Source organism: Bombina bombina, chromosome 5, assembly GCF_027579735.1.
Source record: "Bombina bombina isolate aBomBom1 chromosome 5, aBomBom1.pri, whole genome shotgun sequence".
Classification (NCBI taxonomy): Eukaryota; Metazoa; Chordata; class Amphibia; order Anura; family Bombinatoridae; genus Bombina; species Bombina bombina.
In genome coordinates this window covers 477304048-477323184 of record NC_069503.1, presented here as the reverse complement: position 1 = coordinate 477323184, position 19137 = coordinate 477304048, and the positions used below count along the sequence as shown (strand labels likewise).

General features: G+C 44.9%; 1 protein-coding gene across 1 annotated transcript in view; it reads left to right on the top strand.

Moving 5' to 3' along the window:
• The window catches only part of LOC128660489 (uncharacterized), an 808651-nt gene that overhangs the window by 619593 nt on the left and 169921 nt on the right, over nucleotides 1–19137 (top strand). The gene's annotated exons all lie outside the window — the stretch shown is intronic.

Sequence of the window (19137 nt, the reverse complement as noted above, 5' to 3'; positions counted from 1 at the left end):
TTCAAGGTCCAGCTTTTGTTCCTCAGAGGGTCTATTAACCCCAAGAGCCTAGTTACGACTAGATGGTGGTCAGACCACACATTAACGATAATGTCAGAGTTAATAATTAATTGTGTTAAAATTTGAATTACTAGAATGTGATCGATTCTTGAATAAACCTTGTGAGCTGTGGAATAAAAAGTGTAATCCTTGCAGTTGCCATTTTGGACCCTCCAGCTGTCAAGCAAATTATGATCTAGTAGAAAGTCATATAGGATTCTCTTACTGTTTCGGTATTGAGGAGGGAATCCAATGTTGATCTATCTAATTTAGGATCCACCACCAAGTTAAAATCGCCTCCAATAATTAATCTGTATTGCTTCCAGTCTGTTAGTAATTTACTGATCTTAGATAAGAACGGGGTCTGAGATTCGTTTGGCGCATATACATTTCCTATAACTACTGGGGTGTCATGAATTTTACTTCTCAATATTATGTAGCGACCTTGTTTATCCACATAGGATTCCTCTTCCTGAAAGTTAAGACTATCATGGAGAAGGATAGAGACTCCATGTTTCTTTTTAAGGCAAGTGGCATGGAATTGTAAAGAGTAAGCTTTGTCCCAGTACTTAGGGGTTAAGGATTTGGTTAAGTGTGTTTCCTGCATAAATACAATGTGTATATGCAGTGACTTATAGGTAGTGATGGACTTACGTCGTTTCACATTAGTGTGTAACCCTCTCACATTATGTGTGATTATATTAAGCGTCATATCTTGGGGTGGTTAGGGGTATCAAAAAAGGACCAGAAAGTTCTGCAAAAATCCATAAGACACATCTAGAGAGCAATTCAATTGGGCCTGAAGTACTGGTGCATATTACAATAGACCTTGACAACATTTTAAACTTAGTTGGTACCTTTATAATTGATTGGTCCTGTGAACGTGACCTGATGAGGAAAATGTGGTGAACACTATTTTAAAACAACTGCAACGGCAGTACAACATTAAACATGAAGATCGTGATAAATAACCTGAAAACAGAGGGGGACCTAATGTCTCCCATACTTAATTAGTAGATTAGTGGACTCAGTGGGGTGGGTGGGGATAGGTAGGGGGAAGAGGGGATATGCAATGGGTGCCAAATCCAAACTTAGCATACACTCTAGGAGGTGTATGTAGATGAGTATACATATATACTCCCATAGTATAGTCCCAGCACAAGAGGGCTATTAGCTCAAGTCATGTCAAATAAGACCTAGGAAACTTGCATTAGAAGCCTCAGGTGGGACTCTCCGGCTCTTGACTGATACAATTGGTTTGAGTTCCCTTCTTCTGAGAGTAGTTGGTGACAGATCTGTGTACAATTGTAGGGTGTGGCCTTCAAAGGCAATCTTAGGCAGTTTGAACACTGCTTGCATGATCTGATCTTTGGCATGGAAATAATGGAGTTGAGTGATCACATCCCTTGCAGCTGAAGGGGTCGGTGGTTTAGCCAATGCCCTGTGCACTCTATCCATGAGCAATAGAGTGGGATCTATCTCTGGTAGTATCTGTTGGAAGAGCTTTGTGATTGTTTCTGACATGTTGTTGTAGGATTCGGGAAGATTGCAAAGTCAGATATTAGACCTCCTAGACCTATTTTCAAGGTCCTCCAAAGAATCTTCTAGCTTCTGAATCTGTTCTTGTTGAACTTGTATTGTCGACTGAAGATTGGGTAATTTATCTGAAATATCGTCAACTTTATCCTCAAGTGAGGCAGTGCGGTCTCCAATATCAGAAATGTCCTCGATTCAGAAAGGGCAGCTCTCATTTCTTCTTTGAATAGTTGCTTGGTCTGTTGCAGAAGCTCTCCGTTTGATGAGGCTACAGCTGGTATTGATGGAGGACTTTTGGGAGAAGAGGGTTGGGAATCAGTATCTGGAACAAGGTCCAAAGCATTCTGCTTGTTTTTAAGCTGGGACATTGACAGACAGTCCTTAACAGACTAATTCCGTCTTTTCATTGTGCTTGACAAATTGTAAAGAGTGCAGTAAAGCTGTAGTCAAATAACAGGACACAGGCGCTTAAGTAGTTTGGAATGCTTTATAATAGAGATAGAGAGGAGAACCCACTGAGTCCACATTCAAGATTGGGCTTTAATGTTGCATCATCATTTTAGGCCTGGTTCTTTTGACAGAAAAAATATCTGAGGGCAAAAGGGTGTCAGCACTAGGGCCTGTGTATTATGCCTCCCACGGTATCCCAGATCTCCATTAGAAAAAGCCAAGGTCTCTTAACTGTAAAATACACCCACTCAGATGAGATGAATCAGTTGTTCGTTGTAGCTGGCATAACTCTACTCTCCGGGGTCATTGTCCTCACAGGACGATAACGGAAAAGGGTACTCAGGATATGACCTACCACCACTCAGGATGGCAGGAAAAGGGGGGAGAGAGAACACTGTCGTGTTAAGTTGTTGCTGCTTAGCTAAGACTCCCAGGCTCTTAGGTGCGTTGTACCAGATTTTAGTGGTTGAGGTCCTCCAGTCGCTATACCATGCGTTATTATGAATCAAAAGCTTAGGTGTTGGTAATTCTTCTTTTCTTCTTAAATGGAAAGAGTCCACAGCTGCATTCATTACTTTTGGGAATTAAGAACCTGGCCACCAGGAGGAGGCAAAGACAACCCAGCCAAAGGCTTAAATACTCCTCCCACTCCCCTCATCCCCCAGCCATTCTTTGCCTTTCTTCCTAGGAGGATGGCAGAGAAGTGTCAGAGTTTTTAATTTTTGTTTTTGTCTCATATGGAGGGTAGTACTCTTCGGCATGGGACAGGAGTTTTAAGTAGTCCTGTCAGTCTTTCAGTGAGAGCTTGGATGAAAGTTAGAGCCCGGAGATGCAGGGAGTTTCTTTCTGCAAAACCATCCCGACTCATATTAACAGCTCCTCAAGCAATCTGTGTTGTCGAACTTTGCTGCCTGCTTTCTTGTTTCAAGATCATGGCGGAGGCGATGCTACTATCTGTCACACTTAAAGGGCCGTGTTCCTGTTCCATGGCATAGATTTCGGTAAGATTGTTTAATTGTAATGTGAATGTTTCCCGAGAGGCTACCACCTTGCGGGTCTAACTTATACATAAGGGTCTCAGTGAGTCTCTTGTAGTATCTTGGAATCGAGGGTTTATAATCATGTTTGTTATGTGATTCAACCTGCTTATGTGTGATGTTTACTGGGCTCGTGGTTGGAATTTTGAGGCCTTTGAAAGTGACGCGGCCTTTTGGTTTGGCGCGCTTGTTTTGGACTGTACAGTTCACTTTGTGTTCGGGTGTGGCTACGTTTTGTTTTTCCATTTCCACATTCCCGACCGCGTGGCAAAGGAAAATGTTCTAGTCCGCAGGGGTCTGGTCATAGGAGGTGGTGAGTGCCCCAGCCATTGGGGGTGTCTTAGTTTTTACTACTTTAGTCCATATTGAAATATCCTCTATCCAGTTATGGAGGATTCTGATGCTGAGACTGTGGTAATTTCAGATTCAGTTACAGAGGATTCTGATACTGAGACTATTTTGAGTTCAGATTCTGTGTCTGTTGATGAATCCGGAGTGGCCTCGTTGACGCCTGTCAACCAGTTTTGTTCCTTATGCCATTTCAGAGTGCCTGGTTCCTCGGGCTCGGGGAATCAAGGAACTGCTAAACCATCCGCCTCTGGGGGTCCTGTCCTCTGAGAGGCGAGTTCCCTACCAAATCATACTTCTCCACATGCAGGTAACCCAGTTTATGGTTCCTCCATGCGGGGTGGCGTGTTTCCCCCGGAGGTTGCAGCATGTTTTCGCTTCCACATAATGTTGGCGATGTTGGCCTTCGCGTGTTGCTCAGACATGTTTTTCAGTTATTGAATGACCCTATCGTTACCAGATACAGGGATTTTCAGTCTGATAATTCGAATGGTGCACCTCATTAAACATGTGGGGATGAAGTAAGCTCCGTTTGGCTGGTCCTGCGGGTAGGCCTGTGTCTTTTTGGGCGTTAACCTCCGAGTTGCCTTATATTTTTATATCCGATGGGATGTTTATTTGTTTTTGTTTCCTTCGGGAAACTTCTGGGATTGATACTCTTTATTACTTCTTCGGAAGTTGTTGGACATGTTAGTCCTCTGTTACAAATGTCTGTTTCTGTTTTTTCCCCTACGAGGGAGAATTTAAGCAACCTGCCGGTTGAGACCCTAGGTGCAGGCTGGTCCTGTCGTGTTCGTTTGGGCTTGTGGCTGTTCAGACACGTGGCGCTGTTTTGCTCGGCTGGTTTGTTAGAAGCGCCGAGTGCTCAGGTTATCATAGTTTGTTTTTCATTTTAAGCTAAGCATTCGAGAGGACCTGTGGGTCCGTGAGGTGGGAAGGATTGTTTCAGTCATAAATGACCCGGCAGGGGAGTTTTTGACTGCTGCGTCACTCTATCTGACATCTGATTCCATCAGAACTTAGTTTCCTCCCCCATGTGGGTGGGAGGGCTTCATGCCCCTTACTGCTATGGAGCAGTTTGGCCTTCATTTCTAGGCCTCTGTATTTGTCCTTTTGGGCTTGATCCAACAGCTTGTACAGGATAGCTGTCTAGCATGCGGAAAGTTTGCAGTTTGAAACCTGTTGCAGCTCTTAACACCTTGCAGGTGTACGCGTAAGCTGTTTCTAGTGTATCTAGACGCAGCTCTTACTCTTGACTGAGTTATAAGAGGCCTTCTGGGTCTTCTTCCATTGCCTCCATTTGAGTGGATCTCCTTTTAGGGATCTGTGTTTCCGGGTGATGGTTGTTCCCTGCGGGGATTTTTGTTTAGCTCGGGGTTCTCCGGAGCTGGGTATGCTACGTGCCTTCTCTTCCTTGTGTCCTCTGCTTGTGCGGAGGTGTTAGGGAGACTAGTCCTGTAAGTAGGATTTTTTTTTTACTTTAGCTAGGGGTGGTTCCTTCCTTTGGTTGGGGCTTTCGAGTTCTCTCGCTATCTGGATTTTCTGGATATGCATCCATACCCTTGTGTCTGGCTTTTTGGCCAGTTCGGGGGGTGTTTAGTTCTAGGGTAAGGTTTGCCTCAACTATTGGGTACCCGGACCTGTTTTTCTCCTTGAGACTTCCGGTTGCTGAAGCTTCGCTTGGCCTTTTTACCGACCCAGTCTGGGTGGTTTTGGAATCTTGGATCTCAGAACTGGTTGGGGGGTTCCACGGTAGTGGGAACTGGGGCTATGTCCTTGCTCCATCTTCCTAGCCTGGTCATGGTTGGCCAGGATTTCAGAGTATTTTTTACTTTTTGCCACAGAGTGACCATTGTCCTCTGGTGGTTAGCCGTGTGGCTTGAGCCTTAAGGTTGGTTGGTTCAAACCCAGCTGCTGGCGTTGGATGTCCAATTTCTGGTGCGCCTTAGGGTTGCATTCCCCTGGTTAGCTTGCCAGTGTTCCCGTTGAATCCCTGCTCTGCAGGCGATTGGTTTGGCTATGCCTCTGCTTGGCAACATACTTGTAGGGTATCCTTTTCTAGGACATCTATGTTGGGAATTTCTCTTCCCAGTAGCCGGTGCCTTCGGGCCTTGAGGACAGTTGTTGCTCTTCCGGCATCATCCATTTTCTTTAGGGGATATTTTCTTCTCTATGGAGTCAGAGCCCTTGCTTGGGGTTTCTCCTGGATGGGAGGCAGAAATGTGCGATTGGTTCCCCCAGGGGTCTTGCTGGCTCCAAGCAGACTTGTTGGGCCTTTATTTTGATAGATCCTTAGGTCTATGGCCTTGTTGTCTGTTTTCAGAGTCGGGTTGTACTTGTACTCTGTGGGGATGGCTGTGCTATCCTTACGCTCGTTCCTGTACCTGTTTCGGGATTCTTTTGTTCCCCTGTTTTGGTTATCCCTGAGACTGGGTTGGTCCAGCTGGCTGTGGGTCTGCGGGTCAGGATGGCCGAGCGGTCTAGGGAGCTTCGTTCGGTCCCAGTCTCCTCTGGATGTGTGAGCTTTTTTGAGTCTATCCTGTTAGCTTAGTCTGCTACGGTATAAATTTTCCTTTCTACTTGCTTCATTGATTTCAGAAGAGTGATTACTCTTCCTTCGGGTTCAGAGGGTATACTCTCCTCGGGGGGCCTCGATTGAGGGTTGTGTTCCCCTTTTTAGGGACCTGTGTGCAGGTCCGGTGACTTAGGTTGCTTGGAGCGTGACCTCTGTCTGGGGGTTGCTTTTGCGGTCTGTTACTTGCTTGACTGCTTCTTCTTCCTCGCAAGTATCCTCTGCGTCGTCCTGTTATGGACTCTGTGTTTTCAAACTTGGTGTTCTCTCCTGGGTGCATTACACACTTTTTCATGGTCAAATATCTTGGTATTCTTGACAATGGAAGGACTTTGCCTTTTCAGTTGAAATCCGTACTTGCAGGATGGAGAGACGTCTGTTCTGTCTCTGTGCCCGGTCTTATCCCAGGTTTCGCTTGGTATAGGTGTGGCCTCCTTTCCCTGTTAGGGCCCCTTTGGGCCTCTGTGAGCTGGACTCACTTGTGGAGGTGTTCTTTTTTTGTATTAGGGGACTTTTCGGTTTCCTTGGTTCTCCCTTGCCTTGTTCCCTTGGGGGTTTCGGCTGATGTCTCCTTCATTTGTGGAGATGAGTGGTGGAGCACTGTTTGTTAGGCGACGGTGTCTTCTGGAGGACTGTTGGCTCAGTCGAGTCCGTTTGTGGTCTCTAGTTCGGCTTCTGAACTAACTGCGAGTCAGTGTCATTTGGGCTTTTTCCTTTTCAAATTTTCTCGGCTTTGTATGAAGCTGTGTTTTTCCTCGAGTAGAGGTTCAGGCTTCGTGCCCTCAGTATGGGCCGCCTATGTACCCTCCTGTCTTGGCATTCAGTGCCCTCTATAGCTTGGGTATTGTTTTACCAAAAGTAATTAATGCAGCTGTGGACTCTTTCCATTTAAGAAGAAAAAAATAAATTATGCTTTCCTGATAATTTCCTTTTCTTCTGATGGAGAGAGTCCACAGCTCCCCACCCGTAATTTTATGTGGGGCGTCCTTAAATTCTTCTGGCACCTTTCACCCTGATATTTCTTCTACTGTTCCTTGTTCCTTGGCAGAATGACTGGGGGATGAGGGGAGTGGGAGGAGTATTTAAGCCTTTGGATGGGTTGTCTTTGCCTCCTCCTGGTGGCCAGATTCTTAATTCCCAAAAGTAATGAATGCAGCTGTGGACTCTTTCTCCAACATAGGTGTGTCCGGTCCACGGCGTCATCCTTACTTGTGGGATATTCTCTTCCCCAACAGGAAATGGCAAAGAGCCCAGCAAAGCTGGTCACATGATCCCTCCTAGGCTCCGCCTACCCCAGTCATTCTCTTTGCCGTTGTACAGGTCAAGCGTCGTCCCTTCCTCAAGCAAAGGCTCACACGGACATCGTCCTGGCCTTTCTCAGATCTCACGGCTGGAAAGTGAACGTGGAAAAGAGTTCTCTATCCCCGTCAACAAGGGTTCCCTTCTTGGGAACAATTATAGACTCCTTAGAAATGAGGATCTTTCTAACAGAGGCCAGAAAAACAAAACTTCTAGACTCTTGTCGGATACTTCATTCCGTTCCTCTTCCTTCCATAGCTCAGTGCATGGAAGTGATCGGGTTGATGGTAGCGGCAATGGACATAGTTCCTTTTGCGCGCATTCATCTAAGACCATTACAACTGTGCATGCTCAGTCAGTGGAATGGGGACTATACAGACTTGTCTCCGAAGATACAAGTAAATCAGAGGACCAGAGACTCACTCCGTTGGTGGCTGTCCCTGGACAATCTGTCACAAGGGATGACGTTCCGCAGACCAGAGTGGGTCATTGTCACGACCGACGCCAGTCTGATGGGCTGGGGCGCGGTCTGGGGATCCCTGAAAGCTCAGGGTCTTTGGTCTCGGGAAGAATCTCTTCTACCGATAAATATTCTGGAGCTGAGAGCGATATTCAATGCTCTCAAGGCTTGGCCTCAGCTAGCGAGGACCAAGTTCATACGGTTTCAATCAGACAACATGACGACTGTTGCGTACATCAACCATCAGGGGGGAACAAGGAGTTCCCTAGCGATGGAAGAAGTGACCAAAATCATTCTATGGGCGGAGTCTCACTCCTGCCACCTGTCTGCTATCCACATCCCAGGAGTGGAAAATTGGGAAGCGGATTTTCTGAGTCGTCAGACATTGCATCCGGGGGAGTGGGAACTCCATCCGGAAATCTTTGCCCAAGTCACCCAGCGGTGGGGCATTCCAGACATGGATCTAATGGCCTCTCGTCAGAACTGCAAAGTTCCTTGCTACGGGTCCAGATCCAGGGATCCCAAGGCGGCTCTAGTGGATGCACTAGTAGCACCTTGGACCTTCAAACTAGCTTATGTGTTCCCGCCGTTTCCTCTCATCCCCAGGCTGGTAGCCAGGATCAATCAGGAGAGGGCGTCGGTGATCTTGATAGCTCCTGCGTGGCCACGCAGGACTTGGTATGCAGATCTGGTGAATATGTCATCGGCTCCACCTTGGAAGCTACCTTTGAGACGAGACCTTCTTGTTCAGGGTCCGTTCGAACATCCGAATCTGGTTTCACTCCAGCTGACTGCTTGGAGATTGAACGCTTGATTCTATCGAAGCGAGGATTCTCAGATTCTGTTATTGATACTCTTGTTCAGGCCAGAAAGCCTGTAACTAGAAAGATTTACCACAAGATTTGGAAAAAATATATCTGTTGGTGTGAATCTAAAGGATTCCCTTGGGACAAGGTTAAGATTCCTAAGATTTTATCCTTCCTTCAAGACGGATTAGAAAAAGGATTATCTGCAAGTTCCCTGAAGGGACAGATTTCTGCCTTGTCTGTGTTACTTCACAAAAAGCTGGCAGCTGTGCCAGATGTTCACGCTTTTGTTCAGGCTCTGGTTAGAATTAAGCCTGTTTACAAACCTTTGACTCCTCCTTGGAGTCTCAATTTAGTTCTTTCAGTTCTTCAGGGGGTTCCGTTTGAACCCTTACATTCCGTTGATATTAAGTTATTATCTTGGAAAGTTTTGTTTTTAGTTGCAATTTCTTCTGCTAGAAGAGTTTCAGAATTATCTGCTCTGCAGTGTTCTCCTCCTTATCTGGTGTTCCATGCAGATAAGGTGGTTTTACGTACTAAACCTGGTTTTCTTCCAAAAGTTGTTTCTAACAAAAACATTAACCAGGAGATTATCGTACCTTCTCTGTGTCCGAAACCAGTTTCAAAGAAGGAACGTTTGTTGCACAATTTGGATGTTGTTCGCGCTCTAAAATTCTATTTAGATGCTACAAAGGATTTTAGACAAACATCTTCCTTGTTTGTTGTTTACTCCGGTAAAAGGAGAGGTCAAAAAGCAACTTCTACCTCTCTCTCCTTTTGGATTAAAAGCATCATCAGATTGGCTTACGAGACTGCAGGACGGCAGCCTCCCGAAAGAATCACAGCTCATTCCACTAGGGCTGTGGCTTCCACATGGGCCTTCAAGAACGAGGCTTCTGTTGATCAGATATGTAGGGCAGCGACTTGGTCTTCACTGCACACTTTTACCAAATTTTACAAGTTTGATACTTTTGCTTCTTCTGAGGCTATTTTTGGGAGAAAGGTTTTGCAAGCCGTGGTGCCTTCCATTTAGGTGACCTGATTTGCTCCCTCCCTTCATCCGTGTCCTAAAGCTTTGGTATTGGTTCCCACAAGTAAGGATGACGCCGTGGACCGGACACACCTATGTTGGAGAAAACAGAATTTATGTTTACCTGATAAATTACTTTCTCCAACGGTGTGTCCGGTCCACGGCCCGCCCTGGTTTTTTTAATCAGGTCTGATATTTTATTTTCTTTAACTACAGTCACCACGGTACCATATGGTTTCTCCTATGCAAATATTCCTCCTTAACGTCGGTCGAATGACTGGGGTAGGCGGAGCCTAGGAGGGATCATGTGACCAGCTTTGCTGGGCTCTTTGCCATTTCCTGTTGGGGAAGAGAATATCCCACAAGTAAGGATGACGCCGTGGACCGGACACACCGTTGGAGAAAGTAATTTATCAGGTAAACATAAATTCTGTTTTCCATCAAAAGAAAAGGAAATTATCAGGTAAACATAATTTGTTATTTTGTTTTAAGTGTCAGTCATGTCCCCCGTAGTGCTATAATGTATTAACAATCTTATGCACTATTTATGGTCAGTACCGTTTCAGCTAGAGTACTGTCTTACTGCAGGGGCCGTAAATAAAGATGGTGGTTTTTCCCGCCACTAATCTTGCAAAGATATGGTGCGAGCCTTGCAGCTCTCAGCTTGGTCCCTACAAAGTGTCACTTCAGTCCCAGGGTACCCTTAAGTTTATGGTCTATTAATAAAATGTGTGGATTTGACTGTTTACTACTCTGCCTTAAAATAGGGCCTCCAGAGCATTTAAAGTTCTTAATATCCAGTAAATGCTTACAATCTCACCCCTGCCATTCTTATTATACACGTGGTCCTTCGTCTTGTCAGCGTTCGATGGAGTTTCTGGCGCTTTTTTCGTCTTTGTAATGGCCGAGGGTCCCAGAGTAGGCTGCAGCCGTGAACTTTCCTGAAAATTTGCCGGTTCTGGTGTTCAGTTGTGTCACGGACCTGCTCGAAACTTCTACAAATCATAACCGGACTGATTATGCTTATGTGGCTTGTCTCCAAGGGGTTTTTCAAATTAAATTACCCCTGATATATGCTCTAAAACACTAATAATTAGCTAGTTTTGCACAGAGCTTCACAGTAGTGCTGCTGCTCAGGTCGATGGCAAGCTCCGCCCCCACTCCATATTTTCTTTTAGTAGAACCTCATGATATTTTCCAAAGAGTTTGCTGTTTCCTCTGACAAAGGTTGCTTTTATGGGGGGTTCAAATAGATTAATTTTATTTTAGACTTTCTTTGACGGAGCAACAATGGTTAAAGCTGGTTTTTCGTTTTTCATAATCTTCCGTTTCTGTCTTTTCCTCAAGTGGCTCTTTGCTCGAAGGTGTTAGGTCTCATTATTGTGGCCTTGCATGCTAGTCTGTTTGCTTGCTTCCATATGAGGTTTCTTTAGCTTTCTATGCTTCAACAATAGTGCATGGTTCATACTCTGCTGTCTCTGTCTTGGTGGCTGAACCATCCTCTCATTATGCAGTGGGCTTCTTTTGCTCTTCCAACTTTGTTTATAATTACTACAAATGCAAGTCTTTCAGGTTGCGAGACCTTCTGGGTGTCTCAGAAGGCACAAGGAGTTTGGTGTCCTCGGGAGGTGAGGTTACTTTCTCCAACATAGGTGTGTCCGGTCCACGGCGTCATCCTTACTTGTGGGATATTCTCTTCCCCAACAGGAAATGGCAAAGAGCCCAGCAAAGCTGGTCACATGATCCCTCCTAGGCTCCGCCTTCCCCAGTCATTCTCTTTGCCGTTGCACAGGCAACATCTCCACGGAGATGGCTCAGAGTATTTTGGTGTTTAAATGTAGTTTTTATTCTTCAATCAAGAGTTTGTTATTTTAAAATAGTGCTGGTATGTACTATTTACTCTGAAACAGAAAAGAGATGAAGATTTCTGTTTGTAAGAGGAAAATGATTTTAGCAACCGTTACTAAAATCGATGGCTGTTTCCACACAGGACTGTTGAGAGGAATTAACTTCAGTTGGGGGAAACAGTGAGCAGACTTTGGCTGCTTGAGGTATGACACATTTCTAACAAGACTTGGTAATGCTGGAAGCTGTCATTTTCCCTATGGGATCCGGTAAGCCATTTTCTTAATTTTCAATATAAGAATAAAGGGCTTCACAAGGGCTTTAAAGACTGGTAGACATTTTTCTGGGCCAAAACGATTACTTTATAAGCATATTTAATGGTTTATAACTTTGGAGAGTTATTTTAATCTTGGGAATTCTGTTAAAAAAACGGCAGGCACTGTATTGGACACCTTTTTCACTGGGGGCCTTTTCTAGTCATAGGCAGAGCCTCATTTTCGCGCCACTAATGCGCAGTTGTTTTTGAGAAGCAAGGCATGCAGATGCATGTGTGAGGAGCTCAGATCCACTGAAAAAGCTTATTGAAGGCGTAATTTGGTATCGTATTCCCCTCTGGGCTTGGTTGGGTCTCAGCAAAGCAGATACCAGGGACTGTATAGGGGTTAAATGTAAAAACGGCTCCGGTTCCGTTATTTTAAGAGTTAAAGCTTTCAAATTTGGTGTGCAATACTTTTAAGGCTTTATGACACTGTGGTGAAATTTTGGTGAATTTTGAACAATTCCTTCATACTTTTGCGTATATTCAGTAAAAAAGTGTGTTCAGTTTAAAATTTAAAGAGACAGTAACGGTTTTATTTTAAAACGTTTTTTGTGCTTTGTTATCAAGTTTATGCCTATTAACATGTCTGAACTATCAGATAGACGATGTTCTGTATGTTCGGAAGCCAAGGTTCCTCTCCATTTAAATATATGTGATGAATGTGACAAACAAAGTAGGGACAATGATGCCACTGATAATAATGTTGCCCAAAATGATTCCTTAAGTGAGGGGAGTAAGCATGGTACTGCATCATCTCCTTCTATGTCTACACCAGTCTTGCCCACTCAGGAGGTCCCTAGTGCATCTAGTGCGCCAATCCTCCTTACTATGCAACAATTAACGGCTGTAATGGATAATTCTATTAAAAACATTTTAGCCAAAATGCCCACTTATCAGCGAAAGCGCGACTGCTCTGTTTTAGATACTGAAGAGCATGAGGACGCTGATGATAATGGTTCTGACATGCCCTTACACCAGTCTGAAGGGGCTAGGGAGGTTTTGTCTGAGGGAGAAATTTCAGATTCAGGAAAAATTTCTCAACAAGCTGAACCTGACGTTATTACATTCAAATTTAAATTGGAACATCTCCGCGCTCTGCTTAAGGAGGTGTTATCTACTCTGGATGATTGTGACAATTTGGTCATTCCAGAGAAATTATGTAAGATGGACAGGTTCCTAGAGGTCCCGGTGCCCCCCGAAGCTTTTCCTATACCCAAGCGGGTGGCGGACATTGTAAATAAAGAATGGGAAAGGCCCGGCATACCTTTTGTCCCTCCCCCTATATTTAAGAAATTTTCTCCAACATAGGTGTGTCCGGTCCACGGCGTCATCCTTACTTGTGGGATATTCTCTTCCCCAACAGGAAATGGCAAAGAGCCCAGCAAAGCTGGTCACATGATCCCTCCTAGGCTCCGCCTACCCCAGTCATTCTCTTTGCCGTTGTACAGGCAACATCTCCACGGAGATGGCTTAGAGTTTTTTAGTGTTAACTGTAGTTTTTATTATTCAATCAAGAGTTTGTTATTTTGAAATAGTGCTGGTATGTACTATTTACTCAGAAACAGAAAAGAGATGAAGATTTCTGTTTGTATGAGGAAAATGATTTTAGCAACCGTCACTAAAATCCATGGCTGTTCCACACAGGACTGTTGAGAGCAATTAACTTCAGTTGGGGGAACAGTGAGCAGTCTCTTGCTGCTTGAGGTATGACACATTCTAACAAGACGATGTTATGCTGGAAGCTGTCATTTTCCCTATGGGATCCGGTAAGCCATGTTTATTACGATCGTAAATAAGGGCTTCAAAAAGGGCTTATTAAGACTGTAGACTTTTTCTGGGCTAAATCGATTGATTATTAACACATATTTAGCCTTGAGGAATCATTTTATCTGGGTATTTTGATATAATAATATCGGCAGGCACTGTTTTAGACACCTTATTCTTTAGGGGCTTTCCCAAAGCATAGGCAGAGCCTCGTTTTCGCGCCGGTGTTGCGCACTTGTTTTTGAGAGGCATGGCATGCAGTCGCATGTGAGAGGAGCTCTGATACTTAGAAAAGACTTTCTGAAGGCGTCATTTGGTATCGTATTCCCCTTGGGGCTTGGTTGGGTCTCAGCAAAGCAGATACCAGGGACTGTAAAGGGGTTAAAGTTCAAAACGGCTCCGGTTCCGTTATTTTAAGGGTTAAAGCTTCCAAATTTGGTGTGCAATACTTTTAAGGCTTTAAGACACTGTGGTGAAAATTTGGTGAATTTTGAACAATTCCTTCATGTTTTTTCGCAATTGCAGTAATAAAGTGTGTTCAGTTTAAAATTTAACTACCAAGACACCATGAAATGTTGGCCCCCGATCCGGGACCGGATCTGGTGGGGGGCAGACTCTCTCTCTTCGCTCAGGCTTGGGCAAGAGATGTTCTGGATCCTTGGGCGCTAGAAATAGTCTCCCAAGGTTATCTTCTGGAATTCAAGGGACTTCCCCCAAGGGGGAGGTTCCACAGGTCTCAGTTGTCTTCAGACCACATAAAAAGACAGGCATTCTTACATTGTGTAGAAGACCTGTTAAAAATGGGAGTGATTCATCCTGTTCCATTAAGAGAACAAGGGATGGGGTTCTACTCCAATCTGTTTATAGTTCCCAAGAAAGAGGGAACGTTCAGACCAATCTTAGATCTCAAGATCTTAAACAAGTTTCTCAAGGTTCCATCGTTCAAGATGGAAACCATTCGAACAATTCTTCCTTCCATCCAGGAAGGTCAATTCATGACCACGGTGGATTTAAAGGATGCGTATCTACATATTCCTATCCACAAGGAACATCATCGGTTCCTGAGGTTCGCATTCCTGGACAAACATTACCAGTTCGTGGCGCTTCCTTTCGGATTAGCCACTGCTCCAAGGATTTTCACAAAGGTACTAGGGTCCCTTCTAGCTGTGCTAAGACCAAGGGGCATTGCTGTAGTACCTTACTTGGACGACATTCTGATTCAAGCGTCGTCCCTTCCTCAAGCAAAGGCTCACACGGACATTGTCCTGGCCTTTCTCAGATCTCACGGATGGAAAGTGAACGTGGAAAAGAGTTCTCTATCTCCGTCAACAAGGGTTCCCTTCTTGGGAACCATAATAGACTCCTTAGAAATGAGGATTTTTCTGACAGAGGCCAGAAAAACAAAACTTCTGGACTCTTGTCGGATACTTCATTCCGTTCCTCTTCCTTCCATAGCTCAGTGCATGGAAGTGATCGGGTTGATGGTAGCGGCAATGGACATAGTTCCTTTTGCACGCATTCATCTAAGACCATTACAACTGTGCATGCTCAGTCAGTGGAATGGGGACTATACAGACTTGTCTCCGAAGATACAAGTAAATCAGAGGACCAGAGACTCACTCCGTTGGTGGCTGTCCCTGGACAACCTGTCACGAGGGATGACATTCCGCAGACCAGAGTGGGTCATTGTCACGACCGACGCCAGTCTGATGGGCTGGGGCGCGGTCTGGGGATCCCTGAAAGCTCAGGGTCTTTGGTCTCGGGAAGAATCTCTTCTACCGATAAATATTCTGGAACTGAGAGCGATATTCAATGCTCTCAAGGCTTGGCCTCAGCTAGCGAGGGCCAAGTTCATACGGTTTCAATCAGACAACATGACAACTGTTGCGTACATCAACCATCAGGGGGGAACAAGGAGTTCCCTGGCGATGGAAGAAGTGACCAAAATCATTCTATGGGCGGAGTTTCACTCCTGCCACCTGTCTGCTATCCACATCCCAGGAGTGGAAAATTGGGAAGCGGATTTTCTGAGTCGTCAGACATTGCATCCGGGGGAGTGGGAACTCCATCCGGAAATCTTTGCCCAAGTCACTCAGCTGTGGGGCATTCCAGACATGGATCTGATGGCCTCTCGTCAGAACTTCAAAGTTCCTTGCTACGGGTCCAGATCCAGGGATCCCAAGGCGGCTCTAGTGGATGCACTAGTAGCACCTTGGACCTTCAAACTAGCTTATGTGTTCCCGCCGTTTCCTCTCATCCCCAGGCTGGTAGCCAGGATCAATCAGGAGAGGGCGTCGGTGATCTTGATAGCTCCTGCGTGGCCACGCAGGACTTGGTATGCAGATCTGGTGAATATGTCATCGGCTCCACCTTGGAAGCTACCTTTGAGACGAGACCTTCTTGTTCAGGGTCCGTTCGAACATCCGAATCTGGTTTCACTCCAGCTGACTGCTTGGAGATTGAACGCTTGATCTTATCGAAGCGAGGGTTCTCAGATCCTGTTATCGATACTCTTGTTCAGGCCAGAAAGCCTGTAACTAGAAAGATTTACCACAAAATTTGGAAAAAATATATCTGTTGGTGTGAATCTAAAGGATTCCCTTGGGACAAGGTTAAGATTCCTAGGATTCTATCCTTCCTTCAAGAAGGATTGGAAAAAGGTTTATCTGCAAGTTCCCTGAAGGGACAGATTTCTGCCTTGTCTGTGTTACTTCACAAAAAGCTGGCCGCTGTGCCAGATGTTCAAGCTTTTGTTCAGGCTCTGGTTAGAATTAAGCCTGTTTACAAACCTTTGACTCCTCCTTGGAGTCTCAATTTAGTTCTTTCAGTTCTTCAGGGGGTTCCGTTTGAACCCTTGCATTCCGTTGATATTAAGTTATTATCTTGGAAAGTTTTGTTTTTAGTTGCAATTTCTTCTGCTAGAAGAGTTTCAGAATTATCTGCTCTGCATTGTTCTCCTCCTTATCTGGTGTTCCATGCAGATAAGGTGGTTTTACGTACTAAACCTGGTTTTCTTCCAAAAGTTGTTTCTAACAAAAACATTAACCAGGAGATTATCGTACCTTCTCTGTGTCCGAAACCAGTTTCGAAGAAGGAACGTTTGTTGCACAATTTGGATGTTGTTCGCGCTCTAAAATTCTATTTAGATGCTACAAAGGATTTTAGACAAACATCTTCCTTGTTTGTTGTTTATTCCGGTAAAAGGAGAGGTCAAAAAGCAACTTCTACCTCTCTCTCTTTTTGGATTAAAAGCATCATCAGATTGGCTTACGAGACTGCCGGACGGCAGCCTCCCGAAAGAATCACAGCTCATTCCACTAGGACTGTGGCTTCCACATGGGCCTTCAAGAACGGGGCTTCTGTTGATCAGATATGTAGGGCAGCGACTTGGTCTTCACTGCACACTTTTACCAAATTTTACAAGTTTGATACTTTTGCTTCTTCTGAGGCTATTTTTGGGAGAAAGGTTTTGCAAGCCGTGGTGCCTTCCATTTAGGTGACCTGATTTGCTCCCTCCCTTCATCCGTGTCCTAAAGCTTTGGTATTGGTTCCCACAAGTAAGGATGACGCCGTGGACCGGACACACCTATGTTGGAGAAAACAGAATTTATGTTTACCTGATAAATTACTTTCTCCAACGGTGTGTCCGGTCCACGGCCCGCCCTGGTTTTTTTAATCAGGTCTGATAATTTATTTTCTTTAACTACAGTCACCACGGTACCATATGGTTTCTCCTATGCAAATATTCCTCCTTAACGTCGGTCGAATGACTGGGGTAGGCGGAGCCTAGGAGGGATCATGTGACCAGCTTTGCTGGGCTCTTTGCCATTTCCTGTTGGGGAAGAGAATATCCCACAAGTAAGGATGACGCCGTGGACCGGACACACCGTTGGAGAAAGTAATTTATCAGGTAAACATAAATTCTGTTATTTCCTATGGTCGACCCCAGGAAGGACTTATGGCAGACAGTCCCCAAGGTCGAGGGGGCGGTTTCTACTCTAAACAAACGCACCACTATCCCTATAGAAGATAGTTGTGCTTTCAAAGATCCTATGGATAAAAAATTAGAGGGTTTGCTTAAAAAGATGTTTGTTCAGCAAGGTTACCTTCTACAACCAATTTCATGCATTGTTCCTGTCACTACAGCAGCGTGTTTCTGGTTCGAGGAACTAGAAAAGTCGCTCAATAAAGCATCTTCTTATGAGGAGGTTATGGACAGAGTTCAAGCACTTAAGTTGGCTAACTCTTTTACCTTAGACGCCACTTTGCAATTAGCTAGATTAGCGGCGAAAAATTCAGGTTTTGCTATTGTGGCGCGCAGAGCGCTTTGGCTGAAGTCTTGGTCAGCGGATGTGTCCTCCAAGAATAGATTGCTTAACATCCCTTTCAAGGGGAAAACGCTGTTTGGCCCTGACTTGAAAGAGATTATTTCAGACATCACTGGGGGAAAGGGCCACGCCCTTCCTCAGGATAGGTCTTTTAAGGCTAAAAATAAAACAAATTTTCGTCCCTTTCGCAGAAACGGACCAGCCTCAAATTCTACATCCTCTAAGCAAGAGGGTAATTCTTCTCAAACCAAGCCAGCCTGGAGACCGATGCAAGGCTGGAACAAAGGTAAGCAGGCCAAGAAGCCCGCTACCGCTACCAAGACAGCATGAGATGCTGGCCCCCGATCCGGGACCGGATCTGGTGGGGGGCAGACTCTCTCTCTTCGCTCAGGCTTGGGCAAGAGATGTTCAGGATCCTTGGGCGCTAGAAATAGTTTCTCAAGGTTATCTCCTGGAATTCAAGGAACTACCCCCAAGGGGAAGGTTCCACAGGTCTCAATTGTCTTCAGACCAAATAAAAAGACAGGCATTCTTACATTGTGTAGAAGACCTGTTAAAAATGGGAGTGATTCATCCTGTTCCATTAGGAGAACAAGGGATGGGGTTTTACTCCAATCTGTTCATAGTTCCCAAAAAAGAGGGAACATTCAGGCCAATTTTGGATCTCAAGATCCTAAACAAATTTCTCAAGGTTCCATCGTTCAAGATGGAAACCATTCGGACAATTCTTCCTACCATCCAGGAAGGTCAATTCATGACCACGCTGGATTTAAAGGATGCGTATCTACATATTCCTATCCACAAGGAACATCATCGGTTCCTAAGATTCGCCTTTCTGGACAAGCATTACCAGTTTGTGGCACTTCCATTCGGATTAGCCACTGCTCCAAGAATTTTCACAAAGGTACTAGGGTCCTTTCTAGCGGTGCTAAGGCCAAGGGGCATTGCAGTAGTACCCTACTTGGACGACATACTGATTCAAGCGTCGTCTCTGCCACAAGCAAAGGCTCACACGGACATTGTCCTAGCCTTTCTCAGATCTCACGGGTGGAAAGTGAACGTAGAAAAAAGTTCTCTATTCCCGTCAACAAGAGTTCCCTTCTTGGGAACAATAATAGACTCCTTAGAAATGAAGATTTTTCTGACAGAAGCCAGAAAATCAAAACTTCTAAGCTCTTGTCAAGTACTTCATTCTGTTCTTCTTCCTTCCATAGCGCAGTGCATGGAAGTAATAGGTTTGATGGTTGCGGCAATGGACATAGTTCCTTTTGCGCGAATTCATCTAAGACCATTACAACTGTGCA